Source organism: Hyaena hyaena, unplaced genomic scaffold (genome assembly GCF_003009895.1).
Source record: "Hyaena hyaena isolate Hyena2069 unplaced genomic scaffold, ASM300989v1 scaffold_1401, whole genome shotgun sequence".
NCBI classification, from domain to species: Eukaryota; Metazoa; Chordata; class Mammalia; order Carnivora; family Hyaenidae; genus Hyaena; species Hyaena hyaena.
The window spans coordinates 183,194-198,803 of NW_024082034.1; the positions used below are offsets into that span (position 1 = coordinate 183,194).

Genomic DNA, 15,610 nt, shown 5'->3' on the forward strand with positions numbered 1-15,610 from the left:
AGTCCGATTATATCATGCCTCTCATCCACTTCATTTTATTTTTTCTTTCTCCACTCCTACAACTTTTTGAGAGGAATCCATTCTAGATTAGTTGAAAGTCTGCATTCTAGAATATTTTTGAACTATGTATTTACTGATTTTGTTTATATTTTTCATTCACTCAATTCAACTGGTTGAGTCATCCAACAAATATTTATTAAATACCTACCAGGCAGCAGGCACTGTTTGTTCTAAGTGTGGGGATATATCAGGGAACAATATCTATGTAAAGACTCAGCTCTTTTTGGACCTCATACTTATTTATTATGCAAATAATAAATAAAAATATGTTCCAATGACAGCTAATAAGTGGTGTGTATGGGGCAGTATGCAGTGTTTGTTGGTTAGGTAGTGGTCTAGTAGAAAGCTGATGAGTTGGGCAAGTTACCTTAAGAGTCGGGGGAGGGTAGCATTTCAATCAGCAAGAACAGCAGTGCAGTAACTCTGGGGTGCAAACAGATCCAGTGTGTTCAAGCAACAACAGCAAAGCCAAGAAGACCAGAGGTGAGGAATGCCCAGTGGTCATTGTCAGGAGACAACGTCAGGAAGAGTTTGTTGGGGCAGATCTCATGAGGGCCTTGGAGGCCATTGAGAAGGACTTGGAATTTGACCCTAATTGGGGCAGAAGCCACTGAGGGCTTCTGAGCCAGAGGCATGCTGGGAACTGTTGCATGTTTCCAAAGGATCACTTTAGTTCAATAGTAAGTATGGTTGATGAAGCCACGTTGATAAATGACAGTTTTCTCATGGAATCCTGCTTGCGAGGCCACACAAGAAAGACTTGGCATTGACATTATCTGTTCACTGCTTGTGAGAAAAAACCCATCTTCTGAAGTACTTACAGTGATTGAAAAGTTTGCCCTCTTTGGTCATTTTAAAAGTCCACCAGTCCCTTTTTACATGTTACTTTTACTCAGTCAAAGTGTGCCCTTTCTTGCGAGAACTCACAAGTCAAGGTTATGGGCTCATTTAAATGTAGAGGCTGACTCAGATAGAGTCTTATCATAATCTGTCCAAGAGGAGATTTTCCAGAATGTTCTCAGGACACACTTCTAGGCCTGAGGCACTGACTCTCAGCCATCTGCACATTGATTACTGCTACAAATTCTTCTACTTAAGCTTTGTCAGAACACCGTTAGGTGATAGAAGGAAAATGCAGACAGAGATACAGCTTGATCTCACTGGGTAATCACATTTTTATGCCTGGAAATAGTCTGAAAAATGTTCAAAGATGAGCTAATCTGTCCATTGCAGTTTTTTTCCCTTTAGAGACCTCCCATTTATAGCCTTGGGTGGGATAATTCTGAGGCATGTTCTTTAACAACTTCTAGGGTTTTTCCACAGGATTAAGCTCCAATCACCTGTTCTAGTAGCTGGCTGAACAATGCATCCTGCCTTTTCTTCCCTCCACTCTTCATCCTCTATTCTTCTGCTGGTGTTCCCTGTATCCCCCAAATCGGCTGCTTGCACTTGAATCCTTGTCTCAGGATCTGCTTCCAAGGGATCCAAACTGAGACACCTTCTATGTGAAATCCTCCTCCTGCCTGAGCCATCATGGTGATAGGATCCAGGAGAGGTGAAACTTACCAAATATTTTATCCCCATTAAGCCCATAATACAGCAGCACTTCATGCCCTCAAGCAAAGGACATGACTCTCATCTTGACATGTATTCCCCCCTCTAATATTAGGAACTAGTTGTCTCTCCAGGTTGGATTTCTCAACCCGTGCCCCTCCCTTACTTAGGTTAGGATAAGTGTGGCTCTTATGTGAGGTTCTTACTTCCTGCCACTAGGAGATACTATTTTGTGCCCAGAAATCATACTTCCTCCTAGAGGACCTTAGTCTTCTCTACCCCAGGATAAAAAAGAGTCCCTTCCATGGGGAAGTCACTGTCTCATGTCCCATGTCCCTCTTACTGTTTGTGTCCAGGGTCGGGACCCTGACTCAACATGACATAGCCCTTGATTTTAATTTTTTAAGTAATCTCTTGTACCCAACATAAGGCTCAAACTTAAGACCCTGAGATCAAGAGTAGCATGTTCCACTGACTGGGGCGCCAGGCACCCCGACTTAGCCCTTTATTTTTAATTCAACCTATGGTACCACCATGCTACACACAGATTCTTAGAGAAGTCCCTAACCTTTCTCATGAGTCTCCCACTCTGCTAGGAGACAAACTGAGTTATGAATAAGAGAACACAAGAGAATTACAAAGGTAATCATACTTGAAATTTTTTTTAATCTTAGACTGGAAATGAATAGTCTCTCTAAGTATGACACAAAATCCAGAAGCAATAAAAAGAAAAAAATGATTAACTTTAATATTCAATAAATTTAATTTTAACATTAAAATATGTGAGTAAAAATAGTTTTAAAAAATGAAAAAAAAATCCCTTGTATATATGGATATTAAACCACTTAATCCTCCCCTAAAGCTCAATGTGGTGGAGATTGTTACCTCCAATTCAGAGAAGGGAACAAACTTGAATTGAAAAAGGGATTTTGCTCAAGGTGACCTTGTACAGCCACATTTCATACCTTCAGAGTTATTCCCAAGTCCTTGGCCCTCAGGAGCTGGACAAGGGAAAGAGAGGAGAGTGAGCAGAAGAGAAGGAAGGCAGAGCAGAGGAAGGGGAAAAGTTGAACTCTGGGAGGAGAGAAGGGGTGTCAGGGGAGTGTGGACACTTTTTTCCATCTGAGTGAGGAAGGGCTACCAGCCCCTTTGCCTTGCCACTTATCTGGGAGCTACTTATGTGCCTCCTGCTTTGATACAAGAAGGAGAAGTCTGAGCCCTCCTAAAGTGGGGACAGTGGGTAGTCCAGTCAACCTCATGGGAGCACTGAGAGGATCTGGTGACAGGGCAGGGGCCCCGAGTCAGCTTTATAAAACAGTCTGCATTCTAAGGTTAAGAACTGGTCGCTGATACTAGGAAAAGCTGTGCAGCAATCACAAAACCTTGACATCATCCTTGACGTCTCATTTTTGCACACACCGGTTCACTCCATTAAGAAATCCTATTGGCAGAAATGGATGAATCTTGACCTTCACCCCGTGACCCTTGAGAAGGCTGGGATTTATGGAGGTTTCTGTGTGGGCAGGGAAAGATAGTCCATGCTGGGGAAGCAAATTCACCAAGTAAATTAAATAAGAAGGTCTCAGGGGGTAGAGACCTGAATTTCCAAGGTCTCAGGATTTTCTTATTCCAAATAAATGGTCGTTTGCAAGCCTTAATGCTATAGAGCTGTCTAATATAGCCCTCCTTTCTCCCTGCCCCCACAATTGTATTAGCTGCAGTTCCAGAAAGCCTTCCTCCACTCCTGTCTTGAGGTCTCAGAGCTCACCAGGGCAGGACCTGAGAATAGAGGTGTAAATTTGTCAGGAGAAGGGAAGCAGGGGCACAGTAAGAGAGTAAATCCTCATGTAACATGGCAGAAAGTCAATAGATAAATCAAGAAATCGCTATGTAAGCTTATTTTTTTAGCAACAAGGGGGTGACCAACAGAAGAACTAAACGGAGGAACTGATATAAAGGGCTATGAGCGGGGAGCAAGGGAGAAGGGCTTGTTGCTTTCATTATAAGAACATTAGATAACTTTGTTTTGTAAAGAGTGTTCCTGCATTAGTTTGATATATTTTTAATTCGATCTCTTAAAAATACAAAAATAAGAAATAAAATGGAATACAATATAGGAAAATAAAAAGCAAAGGGGCACACACAAAGGAGCTAGCGGGTGAGTGCAGATTGGGGGTTGGGGTGGGGCGAGGGGGCGGGGCCTGGAGCAAAGGGGCGGGACGCAGTGCCTGGGCCCCTTAGGGACCGCCCTCACCGAGGGGGCGGGGCGCCGAGCTAAGTTTACCTCTGACTCCGCCCACGGCGGGGCGCCCCGGGAGCGCGGGGTCAAATTCGCGTTAGACCCGCCCCACCCCCGCGCAGGGGCGGGCCGGGCCCGGCTCTGCTCTCCGCGGAGCACCCAGGCCGCAGAGGGCCTTGCGCGGCGAAACCAGGCGCCGTCCCGCGCGGTCCTCAGCTGCAGGGCCGCGGGCGGGCCAAGCCGGATACCCCAGTCTTGGCAGTCCTCCGAGGCTCACAGAGTGCCTCTGCGGAGCCCCGCCACGCGCAGGTAAGCACCACCGGCCCGTTTTTGCCCTTGCGGCCCCCGGGCCACCCCTGGGCGCGGTGGCTACAGGTGGCGGCTGGGGTGCGGAGCCCGGCAGTAGGCTTTGGTGGGTGGGACAACATAATGCCTCCCCAGCGCACCCGCGCGCCCCCCATTCTCGCCGCAGCGTGGTCACTGTAACCCTTAGTACCATTTGGCTCCGACCCGAGCTCGGCAGACACGAGTTTGGATCCCACCTTTCCCACTCTGGCAGCCTGCAGAGACTTACCGTGTGCCACCGAGTGGCCGCCACTGGGCCAAGTGCTGGGCATACAGAGGTGGGGGAACGAACGTGGTGCCAACTGTGGTGGAGCTCGCAGTGTAGTGGGAAAGACCTGTGTGAGAGCTGTGAAGATAGAAGGGCAGGGTGCCCGAGAGCATTTCACCGGCGGGCCCATCTGTGAAGGATGCAGGAGCGCAAACTTCAGCATGAGTGGATTCCAGGGTGGAGAACAGAGCGGACACTGTGTTAGGAGAGAACGGTGGCTTGTGTGAGGAAAGGAGGGTCTGTGAGGCCTGCCTGCAGAGAGCTGGGGGGAAGCCAATTCCTGAACTTTCTGCTCTGTTAAATGGGGTGTCTGGGCACTGAAGACTGGGGCATTCAACTTACATGGCTAAGTGGTGTTCCCAGGTGTGAGTAAGTGAAGTAAATTAGAAAACGTTTCTGGATGGAGCAGGATGCTGATCTGGACTAAAGAGTGTGCCCGCCTCTGAGCAAACTCACTTCCCCTCTCCTGGAGTCCTGTTCCTTAGCCTGAGTAGAGTCTCTCAAGCAGCCTTGTCTCTAAAATGATGCCATGTTTGGTGATTTGTTCTGGAAGCATTTAACTAGTACTCCCTTTTTATAGCTTCTGAGAGTTCGGTGAGAAATCTGCCTCCGGCCTGCCTTCCTGGAGCCCCTGTACGGTGGGCCAGGCAAAGTAAACCGAGTTTCAGCCTGGTGGGCTCAGTGCTTGGGAGCCCAGAGGTGGGCTTCTGACCGTCTGGCCTTGCTGGGGAGCGACCCTCTGCTTCTGGCCGGGTCACCATTTCTCAGAAAGCCTCACCTGTTACTGCCAGTTCCATGAGCCCCCAGAGCATAAGGCTCACGCTCTGCAGCATAGTTACAGGCTCAGTCTCATGGGTGGTGTCACCCCTGACAACTGGCCATAAAACTCCCCAGAGGCAGTAACCTAGGGATCCCCAGCTGAGGACCCCTCAGATCTGGAAACCCCAGGGATTTAAGAGGGGGTTGGGTGCTTCAGGAAACACCTATTATCTTGGTGTGCTTTATTGGTTTGAAGGATCTCAGTTTCTTCTTCTACACCTCTGTTTACACTGTTGGTGTAGACTAGGATTTGCTCCATGAAAACTGGCTGGGAGGCCCAGAGTGTGGGGGGGACACAGTTGAGAGAGGAGTCCGACACCTTTCGTGGGTGGTGGTAATAAACAGGACAGATGTTAACAGAGGGTGCTGGAGGAAGAGGGAGAGAGGGCTGTCTTTGTACGGCCACTCGGCTTCCCTTGCAAACCGCAGCAGTGCCAGCCACAGAGGAGGGAAGGGAATCGTTAGACCAGGCAGTCACAGACCTGGCTTCACATTCTTATTCCTTACTTCCCAGCTCTGTGACCACCCCTGCACAGGCGACTGACTTACCATCTGATTGTGCAAGCTTAACAGTGTTTGGCATACAGTTGGCCCTAAAGAAATAGTACCTCCCTCCCTCTTCCCCTAAGTGAACTAAGATAGGAAGAGTACCAGTGTTCAGGGTAGAGGGTTATGAAGGGATTTAATGAGATAGTGTCCCAAAAGTACATTGAGCAGTGCCTGGCATGTAGGAAGTTACTACTGTTGCTGCTATTGTTATTATTCCTTATTTGGGGCAAAAATTGGTGAAACAAGGCAGGGGTAGGGTGAGAGGTGGGGGCAAGGGGCTGGCTCTGAGGGTCTGTGCTGAGTGATTAGCTGAGGAGCTGTGTTATCTGTGGCACTGGTTTTACCGGAAAGCTTCAGCGGGGACAGGAGAAGGGAGTGTTCTGCATGATAACAGTCCTCTTGGGGGACCTGGGGAGTTTGAGGTCTTTGAAGACTCTGGTCAAAGAAACACCAGGAAAGTTCCAGGTTAAGGGAGGGGGTAGGGGCCAGAGTGAAAAAGATCTAAAATTGTCTTGTTTGGATTGTGTCAAACCCACAGCTCGTTATGGGTCCCCTGTGAGGGGCTGTCCCTGCTCCATCCTGCCCTAACCTTCATATGGGTATGGTAATCGCCTGAGACTGGTCTAGAAGCTGGAGAATCCTATCCTGTAAATCTTGCATCCAGCAGAGTTCTGGGTCCAGAATGAATGGTGATGGATGAATGAATGAACATAAACCCATAAGGCAAAATTCCCTGTGTTCAAGTGTTTAGTTAAAAAAAAAAAGAGTATGAAGATAAGGCAAAAGAGTTTTCAAGTACTTGCTAAGGGCCAAGTACTTATTTTCATGCACTTTGCAGTGTAGTGGTGAACGCTGCAGTGTTGGAGTCCGATTAAATTGCTCGTGTGACCTCACAGAAGCTCTCTATAGCTCAGTTTTTGCGTCCGGAAAATGGGAACCATTGTGTAGCCAGGGTGCAGGGAGACAAGAGCATCTGGCTCCAAGGGCCCCAAGCAGACCAGGCTGGACCACTCATTGTTGACAAAATCCAAAGGCAGAGAGTGGAGTGGTGGTGAAGCAAGAAAGGACATTTATTTCAGTTATGCCAACACCAGGAAGAGAGCAGACTAGTGTCTTGAAGATTGTTGCCCAAGTGCCAAAAATACCTCCAGGTTTATATAAGGAAAATGTGGGATAAAGGTGGGTGGGTGTATGTAGGTGGGCAGCTAAGGTCATGTCCATCATTGTCCTGGAGTCAGTCACATGGGGTCTTGCTGGCTCAGGGCTTCCTTATTGCCTGAGGGGGCAGGGTAGTCTTGGTTCCATCAAGGGATGCTTTCCTGCAGGGTCTCTTGCCTAGTTAAGAGACAAGCTGGAAAGAAGAACTTAATGAGAAAGCTTGAGGTCAAAAGGGACAATAGTAGCTAATCATAGGGCTCTTATGAGTAGTAAGTAATGCTCACCTGTAAGTATATGAAGTGTAGTCCTCAGTGCACAGACCGTGGTATAGTGAGTGCTCAGTCACCAATGTTGCTGTTGTTATTTTGCTATTTATCAGTCTTCCAAATGCTATCCCCTGTGATGTGGAAACAGAAGGCCACAGACACAGGTGGGTGGCATTGACTCTGAACTCAGTCCCATCTAGAAGCCAAGACTCTGCAGACACTAACGAGACAGGGTGTGTGAAATGAAGTCAGCGTTATGTGCATTTCATTCATTACTTAAAGCCTTTGACTATATGAAATCTTAAAAGGAAAAAACCCTGCAAAATTATAATTTATGTGCCTTTCAAGTTCAAGTATTTTATCATCCAGATAAATCTTCCATGCCTCTATATTAAACCACTTTAGGCTGTCAAAGCTCTTAAATAAAGAGGCTTGTCCTGACCAGTGTCTGTCTTTGCTCATTTATTATAGTTCCCTGGTGAAGACAGACGGATCCCATTTTGCAGGACAGGCCTCTGGATGGCAGCTCCTACCCCACTGTTTCAGCCATGCGGTTCTGCGTGGTGGTGTTTAACAAACCTCTGTGGACATATGGTTCCCTCATCATTGTCTTTCTCACGTGCCCATAGACCCATAGCAGCAATCTGGGGAATAGGAATAGAAAGGCATTCATTCTGTTGCTAGTGTGAATCTGGGGAAATCTAAGGTTCTCAGGGATGGGTTTTTGTGAAGGTGCCTGGGATGAGGGTGGCAGCGTCTTCTGGAAGTGAAAGCTGTCTATTCCTTCCAGCTAGGAGTGCCATCCTAGGTACCACATGGAGTGCTATGTGAAAAGGTGGAATGGATACAGAGATAGAGTCACTGTCAATATAACCTATGGCCATAAATGTTGGTTGGAGGCTCATACTCATTTATTTGTATACCTTTGAAGACCATTGGATGGTACTTTTCTCTGAATCCTAGTAAACAGTGTTTTATGCTGCCAAGGTAATCTTATAAGAATGTGTACTTTAAAAAGTAATTGCAGGACACCTGGGGTGGCGTCGTCAGTTGAGCATCCAACTCTTGGTTCAGCTCGGGTCATGATCTCACAGTTTGTAAGTTCAAGCCCTGTGTCAGGCTCTACACTGACAGCAGAGCCTGCTTTGGAGTCTCTCTCATTGCCCCCTCCACCGTTTCTCAAAAATAAACTAAAAAAAAAAAAGTAATTGCGCCTTAGCTTCGAAATGGGAGAAGAATACTAATGTTCAACTTACTTAACCCTTCGGAGTTTGCAGAGCCCTGCCTTGGATGTTGTCTCATTGGGTGCGCCGGTTAGCGTCACCCATCTACTGGGTGGTGGCAGCAGTCAGGCATCTGGCTCACCTGAAGGTAAATCTGGGGGGTGGGCCCTGGAGCCCTTTCCCTTCTGAGTGACAGGGTCTGTCTGAAAGCCTCTTTTCTCCTTCCTTGTTACTCCTGGGCACACAGGCTAAGGTTCTAGCATAGATTTTCTCAAGTTGGAACCAGTGCTGTCCCAGCATGGTCACTTGAGAGGAAGCAGCGATCCTGCCTTCAGTCCCATTCAGTTCCAGTGAGAGCAAGGAGAAAATAACACTAAAAGACCAGTTTCAAATAAGACATGATCCAAACAGCCCCAGGAAACATTCTGTCTTCCGTACCGAATGTTATTAGAGAGTTATTTTATTTGTTTGGCCAGAGCTGAGGACAAAATACATCTTCGATCCCCATCAGTCTCAGATGTGGACCTTATTACAAGAGATGAGCTACCATCTTCCCCGAAGCAAAGGAAGGAAGTAGCCTTGCTGGGCAGAAATTGAGAAGGCCAGTCTTGGTGGGGTGGGTGTGACGGGTGTATTCTCAGGGCGCAGCTTCAATAGGATTGTAATTGTGTGGCCCTGAGCCATGGAGGAAAGAAGTGGCTCTGGAAATCTCCCTCCCATACGGATGGCACACAGTGATGGTGTTGATTCCCTTTAGAAGTGCACGTTAAGTGGTAAGTATTTATGAAAAAAGGTCTGGGGAGTAAATGTGTCCATCAGTCAGCATAGAACTTTTCAGAGCTCCTAAGATGGTTTTAAGGCCTTTCCCCTTCCATCTGTCCCCCTCCCTTCCTTCCTCCTGTAAAAGTCAACCGTTAAGGCAGGACACAGCCCCAGGGAGGAGTTTTGGAAATGACTTGCGGAAGCAGAGTTAACGTTATTAAAGACAGACGTGTAAGGGTTTAGTGCCTTGATTCTGGTGCTTCCCACCTCCTCCCAGTGTTTGACGGAGAAGAGTGACCAACACAATTCAGCCTAATTACATCCTAACCGCAGCCATCAGCCAGTCTGCTCACTGGAAAGCTTTTGCAATTGAGGAGGGAAAAGAATGATGAAAACAAGTGTGGAACTCACACGAATTTGGGCCTTGTAAGTTGCCTGTGGGAGAGAGTGAATGGCAGTGTCAGGAAGGGGACCACACCAGGCCAGGCAAAAAGTGGGCTTTCAAAGGCTAAAAATCTCTGTGTGAGCAGGTACTCATTAGGGCAGAATGCCTGTTTCATGAATTCATGTGTGCGAGTCTAAATTGAAATATTATCCACTTTCAAATGTTCATTTTAGAGATCGGAAGTAGGTGTTTACTGCACAGACCCTAGGACTAGTATCAAAGACTGCTTTGCATTTTGCTTCTCCATCTAGTCTTCTGTGTAACTTTTATAATGCTGTTGGTCAAGCTTGTCTTAATTTTTGTATGTATGAGAAAAAGGATGCTACTGTTTCATCCACTTTCTATTTTGGGAGTAATCAAAGGACTGCAGATGATATAGGTAGGGGGTCTGCCTATTTCAGGTGTCACTGAAATGCTACCAATCCTTTGGCTTCCTCTGGGATTCTGTCTAAGAAAAAAATAATCTGAAAAGTGAAAACAGCAGCTGTATAAAGATGCATCATTGTTTATAATGGTGAAAACAGAAGTGACCCAAGGGGCCCCTGGGTGGCTCAGTCGGTTCAGCGTCCAACTTTGGCTCAGGTCGTGATCTCACAGTTCGTGAGTTCAGGCCCTGTGTTGGGCTCTGTGCTGACAGCTCAGAGCCTGGAGCCTGCTCCAGATTCGTGTGTGTCTCTCTCTCTGTCACTCCCCCACCTGAGTGCACATGTATTTGTTCGCTTGCTTGCTCTCAAAAATAAACATGAAAAAAATATTTAGAAGTGACCCGAATATACAGTATAGGAGGGTATAGTCAAATTACTGAAAATTAGGTTGGTGGAATATTATGCAGTATTTAGAACTTAGAAGATTAGTAACTTGGGAAGTCAGCGAACAGAATGCTATTACATTAAGTGCGCATTCAGGAAAGCAGTCTGCAAGGGATGCCTCAAAGGAAACAGGAATTGCATTCCAACAGCGGAACTATGAATAACTTTTCTCACATTTCAAACTTTCTGTGTTGTACTTTTACTCTCCTTTTTAAGAAAATCCTAAAACAAGCCAAATTAAATAATGATCTTTATGTTGTTTGCAGTTTTAAGGGCATTACATTTGTGGCCTTATCTTGATTAAATCTTTCAATCAATAATTTCTAAAGCCAGGGTTGGCTTCCTGCCTCCATGTCCGTGGTCAGAGGACATACTCTGGGTCCACTATCTAAATGGCCTGCAGATGTGCTCACTCTGGCTTGGAGATTCAGATTCTCAGGGTCTTTAAGGTGAAGAAGGCCCCTCCCTGTCTTGTGACTTCATATCCTTGTGCTGGCCGCCCTCATCCTTGTTCCCCACCTGGTCCTCACTGGTGGGGTGGGGATTGGGGATTTGGGTTTGCAACCATTGAGGACCTTGTTGGTAAAGTTTCAGCAACCTCTGCCCATAACACACACACACACACACACACACACACACACGCACACGCACATGCACACACTTCTTAGGTCAGCACGTGTCTGGAGCAGCCCTATGTCACTCTGGCTTCCTGTCCTGCTTAGGCCTTGGTACTGTAGTACTTCTGGGACTAGGTTGTTTGTGTTGTTGTTTTCTTTTTTTTAAGTTTTTACTTATTTATTGTGAGAGAGAGCAGGCAAGCAGGGGAGGCACAGAGAGAGGAAGAGAGAGAATCCCAAGCAGAGATTGGCTCTCCCAAGGCAGAGAGCTGTGAGGACTCGAACTCTCAAACTGTGAGATTGTGACCTGAGTCAAAACCAAGACTCAGATGCTTAACTGACTGAGCTACCCAGGTGCCCCTGGGGCTAGGTTTTATATTCTTAATATCTCCTCTCCCTGTGTTGGCCCCTAAACCCATGTATCCTCTCTGCCTGTTGTGTGGCTAGTGATATGTCCTAAAGCAGCAGGAACTCATTCACTTGGCTATACATTGGAATGTCATAACACGCACCTTTATTTGAGACAAGGATTTGAGCGTGGTGATTGATTTGGGAGGTTGCCCCATGGCATACTAGCAGGAAATAGGGAAATGAGCCAGAGAAACACATCATTGGGCAGGTCTCCAGTGTGGACCACTGGAGTGTACATCTGCTGGGAATTGCTGGCAGCCAGTGTGAAGCAACCATCCCAGAGTTTGCTTCTTGTGGGGCTCCGGGGCTGAGAACATACCACCATCGCTGTCCATCATTGGTTGAGCATTGCTCCTTACGTGGACCAAATTCTCCAGACTTCTGGCAGCTTCCTGTGCCCAGGTGCATCGCTGGGCCAAAGGGATGCCGATGCTAGCATGTGGAAGTCAAACAGCGAGGCCTGACTGCTCAGAGTGTAGCACTGACAGCGTCTGCTGTGACATTCTTCCCTGAGCACCTTGAGCATTACCAGTGTACTAAATTGAACATAAACAAATTCAAAATTCTGTGCTGAATCAGAGACCCTTTTATACTAAATTGAAGACTGCATTAAGGAGCAAATAAAACCCCAAAAGTCTATGAAAAATTGTGGAAAGAAATCTTTATACAAGAAAAATATTACCATATCTTTCCCCATGAGCTGGGGTAGCCTATTAATATTTTATTTAAGTGGCAGAACGCTAATGTTCACAGCTGTACAGTTTGAGCCCCAACATTTGGAAAGAGGGCTTGAGTGTATAGTAAGATTGATCTTTATCATGGCAACATTTCCACCTCTGTTGTGCCTTGACTGTTTTCTGTTATTTCTCAAATGCATTAAGATGATCTTAAAAGAAAAATTCATTGGGAGACAACATTTAAGCTCATTTGTCAACCCACGATTTTATCTCCAGTGCTGTGTTTTAATATTAATACTGGATATGCCATACTGACACTAATACCAAAGGATGGGAGAGAATTTCTGTAGTGATGGCGTTAGGCAGTATGATAAATGTTTTGTAGTCATTGCCTTTATGTAGAAACATTCTATCTCCAATTAAAGATTTAGTAAGCTCTTCATCAAAATATCTATTCACAATTGAGGCGTACAAGATGGTTGTGCTGACATTTCAACTTAATGCACTCTATAGTTTTGTGGGTCTCAATCCATTTAATATGCTTGTTTTTGTTTTTTTTCTATGCACGGAGGAGGAATAGTGGCAAAAATCTGGGGGCATAATACAGATTCTGGAAACATTTTCCATTCACTTATCATTACTAACTCCACTGGAATAATTATCATTCCAAATGAAGGCCTTACTCCAAGACATGATTTAAAATAGTTCCTGTAGCAAGCTCAGTAGGGCTCAGTGGCTAAACCCTTTGCTTTGAGTTATGGGCAATTTAGAATTGGTGTGGAAAAGATTCAGGATTCCATTGTTCTAGAGGAATGAGGCCATTTCCCTTGAAGCTCTGGTTCAACATGCATTCTGCAAAGAATGAGATGGTGAATCCCTGGTGTTTATGCCCTGTTCCCACTTCCTGTGTGCATAGCAGACATCACTCCTGCCTTCCTCCTGCATGCTTCTCCATAAAGTGCTCCCTGCAGCCACTCCAGTTCATCAAGTGCTCCCTGCAGCGATGCAGTTCATCAGTATGGACTCACTGGGTGAAGCCTGTGAACCCCCTGTGCTCCTGCACACCTTTTTACTCATCCTTACCATTGCTTTGGATGGTCAACCAAGGAATCTTTCATAGTCCCTCTACAAAAAAAAAAAAAAAAAGAATGCAAGAGGCAGTTGGGTTGATCACTTTGTGCCTTTTTATTCATGTCTCTGTCATTGCAGATAATGGGTACTCAGTTCATCAATGGTAGTCTCCCTTGCCTTTTCCCTTCTACCATGTGCATTTGATGTTTTTCCTTCCTTTTTTTTCCTTTTTATGTTTCTCAGAAGATAAAGCAGGGAGCCCCAAATTATTTGCTATTTGGTCTCAAGGTTTGGTTGATGTAATATGTATTAATGGGAATGCACTGAGATTTTAAATTTTTTTTCCCTACTGCTTTGGGAAGACTGCTCTGCTATAGGTTACCAGTGACTGCCATGTTGCCAAAGTCTTCTGGGCTTTCTCTGTACATATCTTCTGTACAACATTGATGCCTCTGACCATGGTCAGCTTTTGAACCCTTCTTTCTTGGATTTTCCTCCTTCCTGACTGTTTCTTCTTTGATTTCTCTACCCGCTGACTTTTCTCTGCTGGCATTTTCAGGGGGGGCAGCCCAAGGGTTCTTCCCTTGGGCTCCTCTTGTTCGTACACTTCACCTGGATGATTTCATACATGCCCCCCCCCTTTTTTTAATGTTTATTCATTTTTGAGAGAGGGAGAGAGAAAGAGACAGAGCATGAGCAGGGGAGGGGCAGAGAGAGAATGAGAGACACAGAATCCGAAGCAGACTCGAGGCTCTGAGCTGTCAGCACAGAGCCTGGTGCGGAGCTCGAACTCACAGACTGTGAGATATGGCCTGACCTGAAGTCAGACATTTAATGGACTGAGCCACCCAGGTGCCCCTCCATGCCCCTAGTTTTTAACTGTCATCTTTTCATAGATGCCTCCTGTATCCTCATCTCCATACACCCCCTCTCTGCTCAGACCTTCAGCCTGCTGAATGGTGCCTCTTGTGATTCCCACTGGCATCCAGAGTCAGCATCTTTCACTTGTTCTAGATGATTCCTATTTTCACAGGACCAACCAAACACTTGCACTTCTTGGGTTGTTTCTGCTGCCTCTTTGGGGTCATAGGTAAACTGTTGTAAGTTTGTCAGAAAACTTCCATCTTGGAAAATGAAGTTAAGACAAGGGCACAAACCAAGAGCTCCTCCTCAAAACTTAGGGGCTTAAAAGTAAACAGTCATTTAACTAGCATCTCTCAAGGTTCTGGGTGTTCACTGGACTCAGCAAGGCAGGTCTCGCTCTGAGTCTCTCATTTAGTGGCAGTTCGATGGTAGCTGTTGGCAAGAATGTGTTGTCATGTAGCCTGGGTTCCTCACAGCATGGCAGCTAGGTTCTAAGAATAGGTATCCCAGGGGACCATGCTTAGAAGTCTCATAATGTCACTTTTGCCCTGTTTATCATTGTGCGCAGCTTTAAGTAGATGGAACATAGACCTACCCCTTGATGGAAGGCATGTCATATGATGTCTATGCTGGAAAATACCCTTCTGCCATGATCCCCACATGTACGACTATTCCTTTGAGAACTACCTGCAGTACCACAGCTTTCTGTTTTGTTTAAAACAAAATTGGGGGTGGGGGTCGCCTGGGTGGCTCAGTCGGTTAAGCGTCCATCTTCAGCTCAGGTCATGATCTCACGGTTCATGGGTTCAAGCCCCGTGTCAGGCTCTGTGCTGACAGCCAGCTCAGAGCCTGGAGCCTGTTTCAGATTCTGTGTCTCCCTCTCTCTCTGACCCTCCCCTGCTCACGCTGTATCTCTCTCTCTCAGAAATAAATAAAAAATTTAAAAATTTAAAAAAAATTTTTGAGTAGGTGACATGTTTACATGATTGGCAAATTAAAAAAAAATAAGTGTAAATGTATACCGTGAAAATATTCTTTTTTATCCCATATACCTACCTCCCCATAGACAACCACACTGCTGTTTCTTTATATTCTTTCAGAGTTTATAGGTATTTTTATATTTCTGTTCTGTACTTTGCTTTTTTTTCTTAACAATATATCTGAGAGATAGTTCTTTAATAGTACATAGAGGGTTCTCTTGTTCTCCCTCCTTCCCTCCTCTCTCTCTCTCTCTCTCTCTCTCTCTCTCTCACATACACACACACACACACACACACACACAGATGCAGAGTATTCTATGGTGTGCCTTTACCTTAGTTCACTTAATTAGTTTTCTACGGGTGGGCACCAGCCAAGTGCAGACAGACAACCACCATAGTGAAATATACCATCCTTCATGTGAGAGAATATACTAGAAGCCTTCTTTGAGAGCTATAGGCAATTATGTGCATCTTCCTCCTATATACCTCACCT

The 15,610-nt window shown here is 45.9% G+C and overlaps 1 protein-coding gene across 2 annotated transcripts in view; it reads left to right on the top strand.

Moving 5' to 3' along the window:
* The first annotated feature begins 3,980 nt into the window (after positions 1-3,980).
* Positions 3,981-15,610, top strand: part of NMNAT3 (nicotinamide nucleotide adenylyltransferase 3) — a 118,463-nt gene continuing 106,833 nt past the window's right edge. For both annotated transcript variants that reach the window (XM_039223635.1, XM_039223637.1), the window contains exon 1: positions 3,981-4,162. The gene's annotated coding sequence lies outside the window, so the exon portion shown is untranslated. The remainder of the gene's footprint in view (positions 4,163-15,610) is intronic.